Source organism: Triturus cristatus, chromosome 6 (genome assembly GCF_964204655.1).
Source record: "Triturus cristatus chromosome 6, aTriCri1.1, whole genome shotgun sequence".
NCBI classification, from domain to species: domain Eukaryota; kingdom Metazoa; phylum Chordata; class Amphibia; order Caudata; family Salamandridae; genus Triturus; species Triturus cristatus.
In genome coordinates this window covers 471,229,397-471,242,709 of record NC_140589.1, presented here as the reverse complement: position 1 = coordinate 471,242,709, position 13,313 = coordinate 471,229,397, and positions in this window count along the sequence as shown.

Genomic DNA, 13,313 nt, shown 5'->3' with positions numbered 1-13,313 from the left:
AACTGAGTGTTGAAACACTGTGCAATACTTCAAATGGCACCTTTCAGTTGCGGAGAGTAGCTAAGCCATGGTGAATATTGATTAATGCACACATGACGTAAACAGCGTGGTCCAACTGAATCCCTCTTGAAGTCAAACTTTTCTGGTGGGGTATAATTTTTGGGGCAGATTTATGTTTCCTGGCGCATCCCTGCAAATCAGCAGGGATGCGCCAGGAAAGATGCATCACGCAAGTTTACCCTTGCGCCACCACAGATGCGCCTCATTTACAATGCAGCGCATCATGGCACAAGGATAAACAGATGCGTGACGCATCTGATGGCATAAGGGCGGTGCATTGCTGGAGTCGTGTCGCAAGCACGACGCAACTCCAGCAATGCTCAGGGGCTGCCCATACCGAACATGCTGCGTCATGCCTTACGCCTGCTTCAAGCAGGCGCAGAGTTTTGACGCAGCAGCGTCGGAAAAGTGACTCAGTGAAATCTTGTAGATTTCACTGCGTCACTTTTCTAAGGCTTTTTCTGACGGAACGCCCACCCTGCATACATTAAACCTGACGCAGGTTTAATGTACCGCAGGGCTTTACAACGTGACGCATCTCCCTTAGATGCATCACGTTGTAAATAAGGCGCAACATGGCACATGGTTTACGCCGCCGCTGCGTCACAGAAGTGACGCAACGGCAGCGTAAATGTCTCGCAAGGGGCTTGTAAATCTGCCCCATTGTATTTAAAATCAGCTGTTAGCTTTTTGATTTATTAAAATACAATCCAATATCATTTACAGGTGTTCAAAGAGATATGAGAGGCAACACAAAAAATGAGTATATTGTAATAGTACAGTTCAAAACCAATTGTTAGATCCACACGAAGATTTTGGAGTATTCAGATGTTCTTTATTCCAAGACGTGGTACAACTATATTCACAGCCAACGCGTTTTGCCCAAACATGGGCTTTTTCAAGGCTGTTTAGGGATCATACAAAGATATGGAATGTATCCTTAATTTATACAAGTAAACATTTAATTTAAAAACATCGTAAAAACAAAAGGGAGTAAGAAAAAGAGACGTTTTGAAGGAAAGACAGTCGGAATAAAGAAAAAGAAAAGAGAAAAAGTTATGACGAACAGGGAGGAAACAGCAAATTGTTTCAACAATTTAGGAAAAGAGGAGTGGAGAAGACTAAGCTAGTACATTACCGTCAAATGACTTAGTGAACCATGTGACCCGAGAAAAGCGTACGAAAAACGGAACTAGCACATTACCAACAAGTGATTGGATCAACCATGTGACCTGACAGAATGTCAGAAGAGAAAGCACAGAAACGAAGAGACTGACGTCCTGATAGAAGCACCTTGTGGATTTTCACCAAGTGAACAAAAATCTGATGCAAAGAAAACCCAGTAGATAATGAATAAAAATAGGATAGATTCTTAAGGAAAAAACGAGGGAACAGTCGCTTACCATGGAATTTACAACGTAGATGCACGAAACTATTTTTCACAGGTATTGGGTCATTTATTGTAGATAGAGTCTATGAATAAATAAGGGCACGAGTAAGTGATTATCCAAAGAAGAAAATTAGACCAGAAGTTCCTTAGACCCAGAGACACAAAAAATCCACTCACCTAACTGAAGAGTAACATGTGAGCGCTCGTAAATCGTGAAGGAAAGTGCACCAGGGATTAAAGTTCCCAAGAAGTCCTGGTAATGTTAGGTCTGTAGAAGGAATCGAATATCAATGCTAGACACTAAGTATATCATGGAAAGCTTAGCGTGGGTACAATATAACAGCTAACATGAGCCGCCCAAAGGAAATACGACAAGACCCTACCTATAAGTAAGCCCACTAAGTCCGTTGAAAGAATTGAATATCAAACCAAACACTTGGTTTGGCATAGAAAGTTTAGTGCGAGTACAAAGTACAGCTAACACGAGCCTAAAAGAAACAAGACAAGACCCTACCTGTGAGTAAGCTCACCAGGTAAAACATAAATGCTAACGAAGTCCAACCGTATAGCCAATATTCCCACCAAAGCCGTAATGTGAGCCAATAAGGAAGGCTGTCCCGTACACATATAAAGCCCCCATGGCTGAGAGTCTAGTATGTCTGGCTTTTGCGTTCTAGTTTAATTTGAGATTGCCTCAGATGTAATTTAGTAACGCGCTCATCTCATAGTCGTATGACGGCTATTTGCTTGCTAATAGTGTGTGATGATCATGCTTAATGCTGCGACACGCAGAGAGTAGCGGTACTAGGCGTACCATCTCAATGTACGGCAATGTACGGTTCACGGCACATTGCCTTGTTATTCTATTCTCTGCTATGGGCATAAGAGCATGTGTGTTCTCCGTACTGACCGATGGAATTGCCTGGTTGGCTTTTTGATTGGGTGAAGGAGGCCCAGCATCGGGGATGGGATTTTTTAACAGGCGAGCGTTCAGGAATGAAGGCCGACGCAGAGTGGATGAAGACCAGCTGTCTGAAACTGAACTTTGACAAGACGGAAGTCCTCATCCACCCCCCGGCTCCACCCCCTCAGCATGGGACAACTCCTGGTGACTAGCCATGCTGGGAACTGCACCTACACCCTCCAACCACGCACACAACCTGGGGTTCATCCTGGACTCAACGCTCTCTATGACCCAGCAAGTCAACGCTGTCTCCTCCTCCTCCTTCAACACCCTCTGCATGCTCCGCAAGATCTACAGATGGATCCCCACCAAAACCAGACGGACGGTCACCCAGGCCCACGTCTGCAGCAGACTGGACTACAGCAACTCACTCTACGCGGGAACCACGGCCAAACTCCAGAAAAGACTTCAACGCAGACAGAACACCTCTGCACGCCTCATCCTCGGAATCCCCTGCCACAGCCACATCACTGCCCACCTGAGAGACTTGCACTGGCTCCCGGTCAACAAGAGGATCACCTTCAAGCTCCTCACCCACGCCCACAAAGCACTCCACAACGCCGGACCAGCATACCTCAACAAAAGACTCACCTTCTGCACCCCGAACTGCCAGCTTCACTCCGCTGACCTTGCCCTCACCACCGTCCCACGCATCTGCCCAAACGACCTCCGGTGGCAGATCATTCTCTCACCTCACGGCCAAGACATGGAACACCCTCCCCAACCATCTACAACAGCCCCAGGACTTTCTGACCTTCAGAAGACTTCTCAAGACCTGGCTGTTCGACCAGTAGTAGCATTCCACTCCCCACCCCACTAGCGCCTTGAGACCCTCATGGGTGAGTAGCGCGCTCTACAAATGCATTGATTGATTGAATGGCAGTAGAGCCTACAGCTGCCTACCACCAGGAGGACTGAGCCCCCCTCCTGCCCTGAGTTGACCTAGCCCCGGGGCCGGCTGCGCTGCTCATAAGACTAGTGCAGTCGCAGCTTAACACTATGGTGGTCATCGGCTGTAGCGATATGCTGCAGCTGCACTGCACTGTGAAATTTGCACGAGGTCCCCAAGTGATCTCGGGGGGCAAGCACCCCCCCTTGCCACCCCTGTGAACACCCAGAATTTCAGTTAACATGGAGGCAAAGCTGGCAAGTGGGCAGGCAAGATTTTCAAAAGCCGGGGCGCATGCTCGGGTAAGTTGGCCTGCATCTGTTTGCACGCGTTGAAGAAATATAAACCTTCTCAGGGGTTTCACTGATACACCTGGTCCTTTCAAACCAACAAAGAAGAGACTGGCACAGAAGCTGTAATATAAAAACAATGCATTTATTGAACCTCGCATGAGGGAGATTGTGTCACACAGTACCCTCAAGTCACTGTAGGAGGCATTCTAAGGAGTACAGAGAACAGCGGCCTTATATACCCACACAGGGGCTCCAATGAAGGCGGTACAAGTACACATGAGAAGAGTTACACACATAGATGGTCATACAGAAAATGCACAGTCAACAAGTAGGAGGAGTAATGAGGGGCTGACATCAGTTAAAACAGCCTGACAGTTCTATACTAGGAGCAGGTGCATTCTACTAGCTAGGCCTTTCTGAGCATGTGCGAGGTTCTGGAAGAGGGAGAAAGCAAATGGCTAGCATGTAGCTAACTAAAATGGCTGCCAAGTACAAAATGGCTTTCAGCTCATGCTAGCAGATTCCTGCAATCTTTACCAGCGTTGTATCAGCGTACTTAATGCACCAATTTTTGAGCCAATTGCCATGACATAAATAGCCATGGTTTCAAGAAGGTCCACCTGTAAGTCAAGTTTATTTGACTGGTAAGTTAGTGTGTTACCTGCTGATTCAAACAAGTGCAACAAAACATCCCAGGTGTCTCTTGGCCCTTCCTTGCGTTGTATATATGTGCTTTGGGAGTCTTCTAAGTTGATTCTTAGGTGGTCTGTAATGAAGAGGTGGGAGACCTGAGAGCCTATTGGGTCGCAGCGAGCCAAGCTCTTTTCCTGTAATAAAGAAATATATTCTAATGACAGGATTGAAGATCTTTCAAGAAGAGGAGACCCATTCCTTTGCTGGCTAGAAGGGACTATTGTTTAATTGGGAGGCTGGTCTAAAGTCCAAGTAGGATTTGTAGAAGAACCTCTATTTTCATTAACACTGTCTAGGTCCACTAGAGAGGTCATAGGCGCTGATGCTTGTGCTGTTTGTGTTACGACATGGAGCAACTTGGCAATGACTAAATGACCCTTCCTTTCTTCGACTTGCTTGACTATGACTGAAATATCCTAGGGTCTTTTGTGGTAGGACTGCTGAGTGGGAATATTTCCAAAGAGTTTGCTGAGTGTACTTGCTTAAAACTTTACCCTGGTGTTTTCATTGTGGAATTAGCTGCTGTGTAATAGTCTGGTGCTGGCTACAGCCACTTGTCTCTTACTTCCATGCTTTTTATGGCCCATTACCTTCCCATTGAATTGGAGACTATTCCAAGTGTTCTGTTAGTTTCTGCAGCCATAGGTCATCTTTGGAGCCAATCTGTTGGTGAACTGTTATAGGGGAGGAATGAGGCAGCATAGGAGATTTATGGCCTTTCAACTCCTTGCTGTGCAAGAATAATGCATTTCTGGACTTGGCCCTTATTGCAGGGTTATCCTCAAACATGTTGCTTCTTCCTCCTATTTTTTACTAAATTGTGTTTGTTGGCTATAGGACTCTGGGCACTAAACCACTGCTATTCAGTGCTAAGGTGCATATGCTCTCTGTGTAAATTGCCATCATGATTGGTTATCCATGATTGCATATTTGATTTACTGGTAAGCCCCTAGTAAGTGCAATAAGTGTGCCACAGCCTATAAATCAAATGCTACTAGTGGGCCTGCAGCACTGATTTTGCCAGCCACATGAGTAGCTCTGAAAAGTTAACTCAGACCTGTCACTGCATTGTCTGTGCGCAGTTTTTATAACTGTCATGTCGACCTGGCAAGTGCACCCACTTGCCAGAACCTAACATTCCCTTTATTAACACCTGAGTTACCCCTAAGGTAGGCCCAAGGTACCCTTGTGGGCGGGGTGCAGTGTTTGCGAAAGGTAGAACATACCCTGTCGTCCTGATAGTGAAATACTGCCAATTTTGTTTTTCACTATTGAAAGGCTGTCTGTCCCATAGGCTAGAATGGGAGTTTGTTTATAATATCTTATAAATATAACTTCCCATTGGGACAAGATAGAAAGATGGGGTTTAGTATGCCTGAACTAAGAATATAAAAATGCATCTTTTAGTAAAGATGATTTATATATAGTGTGTATAAAAATACCACTTTTAGAAAGTGGGTATTTTCTTGCTTAGCCATTCTTTGTGCCTTTGCTGGTTTGTGGATTGACTGTCTGGCTTTTGAACAACAGGGGCTGGGGATGTGAATTCTCTCAGACAGCCACCAGGCAGTTTGATGTGTGTCCTGCCTTTTCTGGATGAGTCAGGACTGGGTTGAAAAGACTTGGGCTGCATTTAAAGTAGGGGAAGGAGATTTCTTTCACACCTGAATGGGCCTGGTCTACCTGGGACAATGCTGTCTCCACCTACTGCCAGGCAGCTGCACCAGAGAGGACAGAATTGGTTTTGGCTGTGCAAAGAGCTTCTCTGCCACCAGATAACAAATTAATTTCTGCTATAAAAATTGGGGCCCAGATCCTTGAACTTTAGATTACTACGGAAATATGGAACGTGCTAGGACGAAGAACTGGGAAAGCTGGAGGAGTACTGCTCCTGTGCTGTGTGCTGTTGGGTTTGGCCTGCAGTGTTGGTTTCTGTCTTGTTCAGGGAAAGGACTTGACTGTGCTTTTATCATCCTGCTTTTAGAGTTTTCTCCAAGGGCTTGAAATAGAGCTTGCCTCCTGTTTGAAGTCTCAGGAATAGAAAAGACTTCAAAGACTATTTCTGAATTCAAGAGGAACCTTTGCCAAGGAGAACAGCTGGAGAAACTGGAGGAGGAGTGCTGCCCCTTTGCTGTGTGCTGTCTGGAGTTGGCCCGCAGTAGCTGTTTCTGCCAAGGAAAGGAGAAGGACTTTACTGTGTGCTGTGTCCCCCTTGCTTATTGAAGATCTCCAAGGGCTAGAGTAGAGCTTGCCTCCTGTTCTGAAGTCTCAGGGACACAAAAACATCACCCCCAGCTCCCCTGAACTTCCTTTCTGGGAGTTCCAACCTGCCAAGAGGTGTCTGTGACTGTGTTGGGCCTCTGGAGGTTGTTCCTGCTGTTGGGATATGGAAAAGGAATGCAACTACAAGAAAATTGACGCACCGCTGTGCAAGAAAAATCTCCACACATCGCCGTGCGGCTGCTGAAACTGACCAATCGCCCATTTCTGCTGCAAGAACCAACGCATCGAGGGATCGTGGCTGAAGAAACTGATGCAGCGCCACTTGATGCCACACATCGATCGGCGACGCAGCCCGGATTTCCATGCATCATACCTGTGCGGCAAGTTTTCCCGACGCATCACCCGCGGAACAAAATCGGCCTGGAATCAACGCATCACTTTCCACTACAGACCAGATTGGACGCATCATTTCTACTGCGTGCAGCAGAACTGTCACATTGTCTCCCTAGGGTCTCAGGAACTGACGCATCTCTATGTTTTTCAATGCTTCACATCTCTGCGGCTATTTGGCCTTGTGAATTTTGTCGCATCTACAGGTACTTTAAGAGAAATCACTCATCCATTATTTTCTATGGACTAAGTTGTTTGAAACATTTTTAAAGTCATATTCATATTAAATGTATGTTGGATTTCTGTAGTATTGGTCTTATTGAGTTTAGATAAAGAAACATTATTTTTCTAAACCGAAGTGGTGATGTTATCACTGTATTACTGTGTAATTTGAGTACAAATACTTTGCACATTGCCTTTGGGATAGGCCTGTCTGCTCGTGACAAGCTACCCAGGGGGTGAGCAGGTGTTATCTTAAGTGTGTATCCCCCTTACCCTGACCAGAATCAAGGGTCCCAATTTGGACAAAGGTACCTACCTCTGCCAACTGGAGACCCCCATTTCAAAAATGCATTCATTGGATTTTTTAGGAAATTAAATTTGTACAGAGAGCTTGACTGTTTTTCTTGCTGAAAATCAGCTGGTATTGGCAGTAAAAGTGGGCCATCACCCTTCTGAGCCTGAGGCTTCCGTGCCTTTAGCATGGTGTGCCCGAGGCAGCTGTGTTTTTTGGGTGCACTGAGGCATCTCTGTTTGTGCCCCTTCATTGTTGGATCAGCCCTTGTCCTCCCTGATCTCATGACCTCCAGACCGGCAGACCTTGTAGCCCCCTGGTTTCACCACCAAAAGCATTCCTGACACTAGAGAGGGTTTTTGGTTATTGACTGAAGAGCAGATTTTTAGACAGTATCCGTGATGAGTGTTGCTGATACAAACTGCTCTCAAACCTTTTGTATTTCTATATTCCTTCGACAGTCGGCACTAGAAACATTTAATAATAGTCAAACCCAATGATCTATATACATGGATAATGATAGTGTGCTAATGTGATGTAGGTTAATCCCACAAAACCAGGGTGCACCCATGAAGGGTCACGCTCTATTTTTATCTGCACACACTTCCCTGACAGTGCCCATATTTCCTTCTTTCCCTTGCCAATGATAAATAGGGAATTTGAAAAGCAGACACCAGGTTAGCTCTGTATCTTGGCTACTTTAGATTCCATCGATTTATTTTATGTTTGTATTTATTTATTGCGGGTTTTATGAAACATACACATGACATGAGAATATCAGAGCTCTGTACAGAATAAGATAAACATATAGAATGGGAGGTAACAGAATATTTACAGTTAATTTACAGCTTAAACATGTTGGTTACCATTAATACAGATGAGTTACAGGGTAGACAGAGGTTTGCAGGTAGGTTACAGTTGCACTGATGGCGTCCAGGCATACCCTGGTGAGTATACAGGTAATATGGCGGATTAGGCATGGCTGACCCTCGCAGAACTCCGATCATTAGAATAATAGATATTTCATGCTCTTCTTAAAAGCCAGAGAAGAGGAGTTTGTGCCGAGCTCTCTCACTAGACTGCTCCATATCAAGGGTGCACTACCAGTGAAGGAGAGAGAGTAGGGAATTTGATCTTCTGGGTGTGTGACTACCACCAGACATGGTGAGTTTCTGGGACAGGTATTTTTGGGTCCCATAGTGTAGTGCTTTGTGTGTGATACGTGCAATATTTAGAATGCAACATGCTTCGATAGGTAACCACTTTAGAGCAATCAGAGAGGGAGCGCTGTGCTTTTAGCGACTTGTTCCATCTACTGGTCTGCAGCAGAGCTGAGGATAGCCCTTGGTGGAGCTGCTTGACATTTAGGGTGTACCGTTAAGCACCACTTAGCTAGCCTGGAGATTATAAAAGTGTGTACCACATTTTGGATGTCAGGTAAGGGATTGAAAGAATTCATCTTCCTATGTAGCCTGATTTAGTATAGCGCACTTTTGGTGGTGGAGTCAATGTGGGCGATCATGTTTAGGTGTTTGTTAATAGAGATCCTGAGAGATTTAATGCAGTCTGTGATTTTTGGAGTGAAGTCCAGAGCGTTCAGGTGATGGAGCCTGTTATGTATTGGAGGAGGTCTATGAGGAAGGGATGTGAAGGTCTTCAGTTGGCCACGTGGAAAATCGATGGAACAATTCACCCAGGGCTAAGTACAGTGTGTCCTACTGACAAGGAGTGATCCGCACCCCTGAGCGTCCCAGCCTTTCAAAACTGCTTCTACTCACAACCATGATGTTTCAAAGGGCTCCTGTGCCTCCATTTGTGTAATAGACCTCTGAATCTTATTGTCTCTGAAAAGGTTTTGCATAGCTGAATGGATCGATGCAAACTGAATTTTGCTTAGAAACAGTGTAATGCATGTCTCAGAAAATGTTCGCCGTGCCTCAGTGAGGACCTTGAATAATCCTGAAAGAAAAATGACTGTTTTGCTTGCAAATTGCATCACACCCGCAACCTTGCGTGATATTTATTTTTTTTCACCAAAATCCGTGAAAACGAAAACGCGATCGCAGTTTTTGTTATGGATTGGCTGGGGAATTCCTTTCCACTTGTCAGTTGGTTATGGGGCCCAAGACACATGCTGCTTGTTTGTGTCGGCCCGTCATTTCAGGCAACAGATGCCCACCAGTGCCTGCAGGCCCTTTGAATGCCCCACGCACCAGCCTGCTCTGAAATGCAAGGAATCGCTGCTTTCTCACAGAACCACTATCTCCTTGAGCACCGAGCTACTCGCTCATTTCCTGGTTCTCACCTCTCCTCCTACTTGCCCACTCTGACAAAATAATGACACGTCGTTGAGGACCAGATGAGAAAGTCACTGCACCGAGTGCAGCTTTGGGACTGGCAGAGCAGGCCGCTGCTGCCCGCTTCAAGGCCTTCATATTCCCTCAGGTGACCGGTATCTGACACAAGGCACGCCCTGCGCTCTTTTGTTAGTCTTTCCTCACCCTCACTATTCAACACTCTGAGAAAGTTCTGACAGAGAAATAGATGTCACAGAGAACAACAGTGTACCGCGTGCTAGGAATATAAATACAATTGGCCTTGTCTATGGTATGAAACTACACAGGCATATGCATATACTTGCCAGATATAGGGATCATGTTGTGCAGTTACCAACAATTCACTGAGCACTTGATGAGAGCCTATTCATACCGAAGTAGGTTGTGTTTAGTACGTTGCAACTCAGATGTGGAATCTCCAATATTCACATGCCATGTATGTATGCAGTGGTGCCAAATCAGGCTGCATCCTACCCACACACAACGGGATACGTTCCCCCGAATGTGGATGAAAAAGGAATTGTGCCAAAAGTATGGGCTATGCTCCAAAATACTCTGGGGCACATTTACAAGAACTGGCGCATCCCTGCATATTAGCAGGGATGCGCCAGTTCATTTGCGACACGTAAAAAACCCCTTGCGCCACCATGGATACGCCGCATTTACAATGTGACGTAAGGATAGACAGATGCGTGACACATCTTGTCGGCGTAAGGGCAGAGCATTGCTGGAGTCGTGTCGCAAGTACGACGCAACTCCAGCAATGGTTAGGAATGCCTATTCCTAAAATGCTGCGTCACTCCTTATGCCTGCTTCAAGCAGGCGCAAGGTTTTGACGCTGTGGCGTCGTAAAAGTGGCTCCGTGAAATCTTGTAAATTTCACTGCGTCACTTTTACGAGGCTTCCTTGCGACGGAGCGCCCACCCTGCATACATTATACCTGACGCTGGTATAATGTAGCGCAGGGCTTGACCACGCGACGCATCTCCCTAGATGCATCACATTGTAAATATGGCGCATTGTTTACGTAACTGCTGCATCACAGAAGTGACGTAACGGCGGCGTAAAGTCGGCGGAAGGGGCTTGTAAATCTGCCCCTCTGTGTTTTCTGAGTCTACGTATTTTTCAGTCTCAAATTATGGTATACTCAGTGCAGGTTGCTGGCCCAGGTGGCTGGCCTGGGTCCAAGTTAGCCCACGACTATGGTAGCATGCGAACGGCTCGATGGCATCTGCCCTGTGTAGTAATTCAGTAACAGCCACCTACAAACAGGGCCGGACTGGGAACCAAAACCGGCCCTGGCAAAGTGCTCGGCCGGCCTCCCGGAGCTTGGGGGTGCCGCCGAGCTCTATGCCGGGGCCGTTTTTCCGCCGATTTTGTTACAGGGCCGATTCGGCCCTGTAACAAAAACGTCCCCCAGGGGCCCAAAACCGGCCCCCACCCGTGCGGCGCTCCGGGGGATTGCCCGGTGCCCGCTACGGCCAGTCTAGCCCTGCCTACAAACCGATCACAATGATGCCTGCCATAAATATTTTGTACTTCTGGCACAGACTGAATTGCTTCCATGTCTGGTGCGATTAGGATTTCGAGTCCTTGTTCTTCTTTGCATTCTGGGACTTGTGGTACTGCATTTAAATTCTGAAAAGCAAAACTGCGTATATTTGAATTCACATTATAAAACCATGACTCGATAAACTACCCGCATCCCAAAGGGAGCACTTGTACACTTTGGGACCTTCAATAACGTGTTGTCTTTATTGTCAGGATGTGTTCTCTCACGTGCTTCACCACGGTGGCTCTCACTGACCAGGATGTCCCCGTGGGTGCACCACTCCTGGACTGGAGGGGGGAAAGTTCTTTCCAGGACGTCAGCAGGCAACAATGAGAGATATACGCAGTGATGTTGATGGTGGCTAAGGGAGGCGACCAAGGATGCATCTCATGTCCTCCAGTGGCATGTCAGAGTAAAGGCTGTCCTTACCTTTGCATGTGGAGACGTAATGGCCCGCATTTACAATGGGAAAGTAGAGCTGCAACTACCAAAATGTAAAAAGTAAAATAAGAGATGAAGAAGTGAATCATGTCTGGCATGGAGACTCACAGGACTCTACCTCTCTTCCACTGGACTCCTGTTTCAACAGGAGAGAGCACACAGATGTGGCATGATAAGTGAGCACGTAAATAAGGGAGTCTACTTCCTTATTCACCCCTTCTGGTAAAAACAATTTCCTGTGTTTCAAGTTTGTCTGTAGGAGATTGTTAAAAGACATGTCCCTGTTTCTCTTCACGTCTCCCGTAGAATCGACCGCCTGTAAAACATGATTAGGGTTTAACATTGCTCACTCCCACTATCTGCCTATTCTTTCAAAATGGTTTTGATGTGTCCATAGTTCCTCGTTATGAAATCCTAATTTCTGTAGTATGGTGCAATGGTAGTCCATCAAACTTCCCGTATCTGAGCTTCAAAGTGTTTGCCAGTGTGAATGAATTTATCAACGCTAAAGCATTGGTTAGCTTGACATGCTCAGTGTTTTGAACTAAAACACATTCCCCTTTTTTAGGCTATCTCTGCCCCTGAAATTGCAATTTTTTGCAAGACCTTTTCTGTGTGTACAAGAGAAGCTTACACTGCTAGTGTCCATGGGGTACTTGGTTGGCTGTGTCTGTGCGTGAGTGTGTGGAGGACACATGCTTTCATGATGCCCTGGTGGCACATGTTCTGTTTGTATGAGTGAAGCTTACACTGTACTGCCTGCACTATGCTCGCTCTAAATAAAACACAGAAGCAAGGGTGAGGGCTCAGACTGGAGAAGAGAAATTAATTCCAGAAATTACTGTCATGGGAGCCAGTCTCTCAAATCGATTTAAAGATCCAGCTGAATGCATTAGAGTGTTCTTGGATTCATTGGATGGAATCTCAGAGGTGCTAGCAAACTTATTTGTTTTAAACTGCCATTTCTACCTGACAAAATGTACCTTTTTGCAAGGCCTAAACCTCCCTTTTTAATACATATGTAGGCCCTAAACAGCCACATGGCAGGGTGTAATGTATTTTAAACAGTTTGACATGTATTTTTAACTTTTACATATGTTGGTAGTGAAAAAACCCTTACGTTTGTTTCTTATTACTGCAAGGGACACCTCTCCCATAGGATAACTTTGGGTTACATTATTACATTTAATAAGTGCAATTGGGAGCAAGCAAGAATGGGAATTTGCCTAGCTCTAGTACAGGTAAGTTCCGATTCTATTAAGGACACAGAGGCGAGGATTATGCCTTCTTCCTTCGCTTTATTTTACAGCAGCTAATTTAGAGCAAACAATTTCACAATAGTCCTTCAGCATTGTCCATTATCCAGCCTCCACTTGGTCCCTCCTCAGTGCTTCCTCTTCCTCTTTCTTCAGTGGACAGCCTCATTTGGAACTTCACGCATCCTGCTTGGACCCATCATTCCCTGCAAAACAGGCAGTGTCAGAACCAAGCCCAAAACATCAGGCAACTGAGGCAACACTGAAGAGACATTGCTGAGCCATAGAAAGGTTCTACGCAATAAATGAATA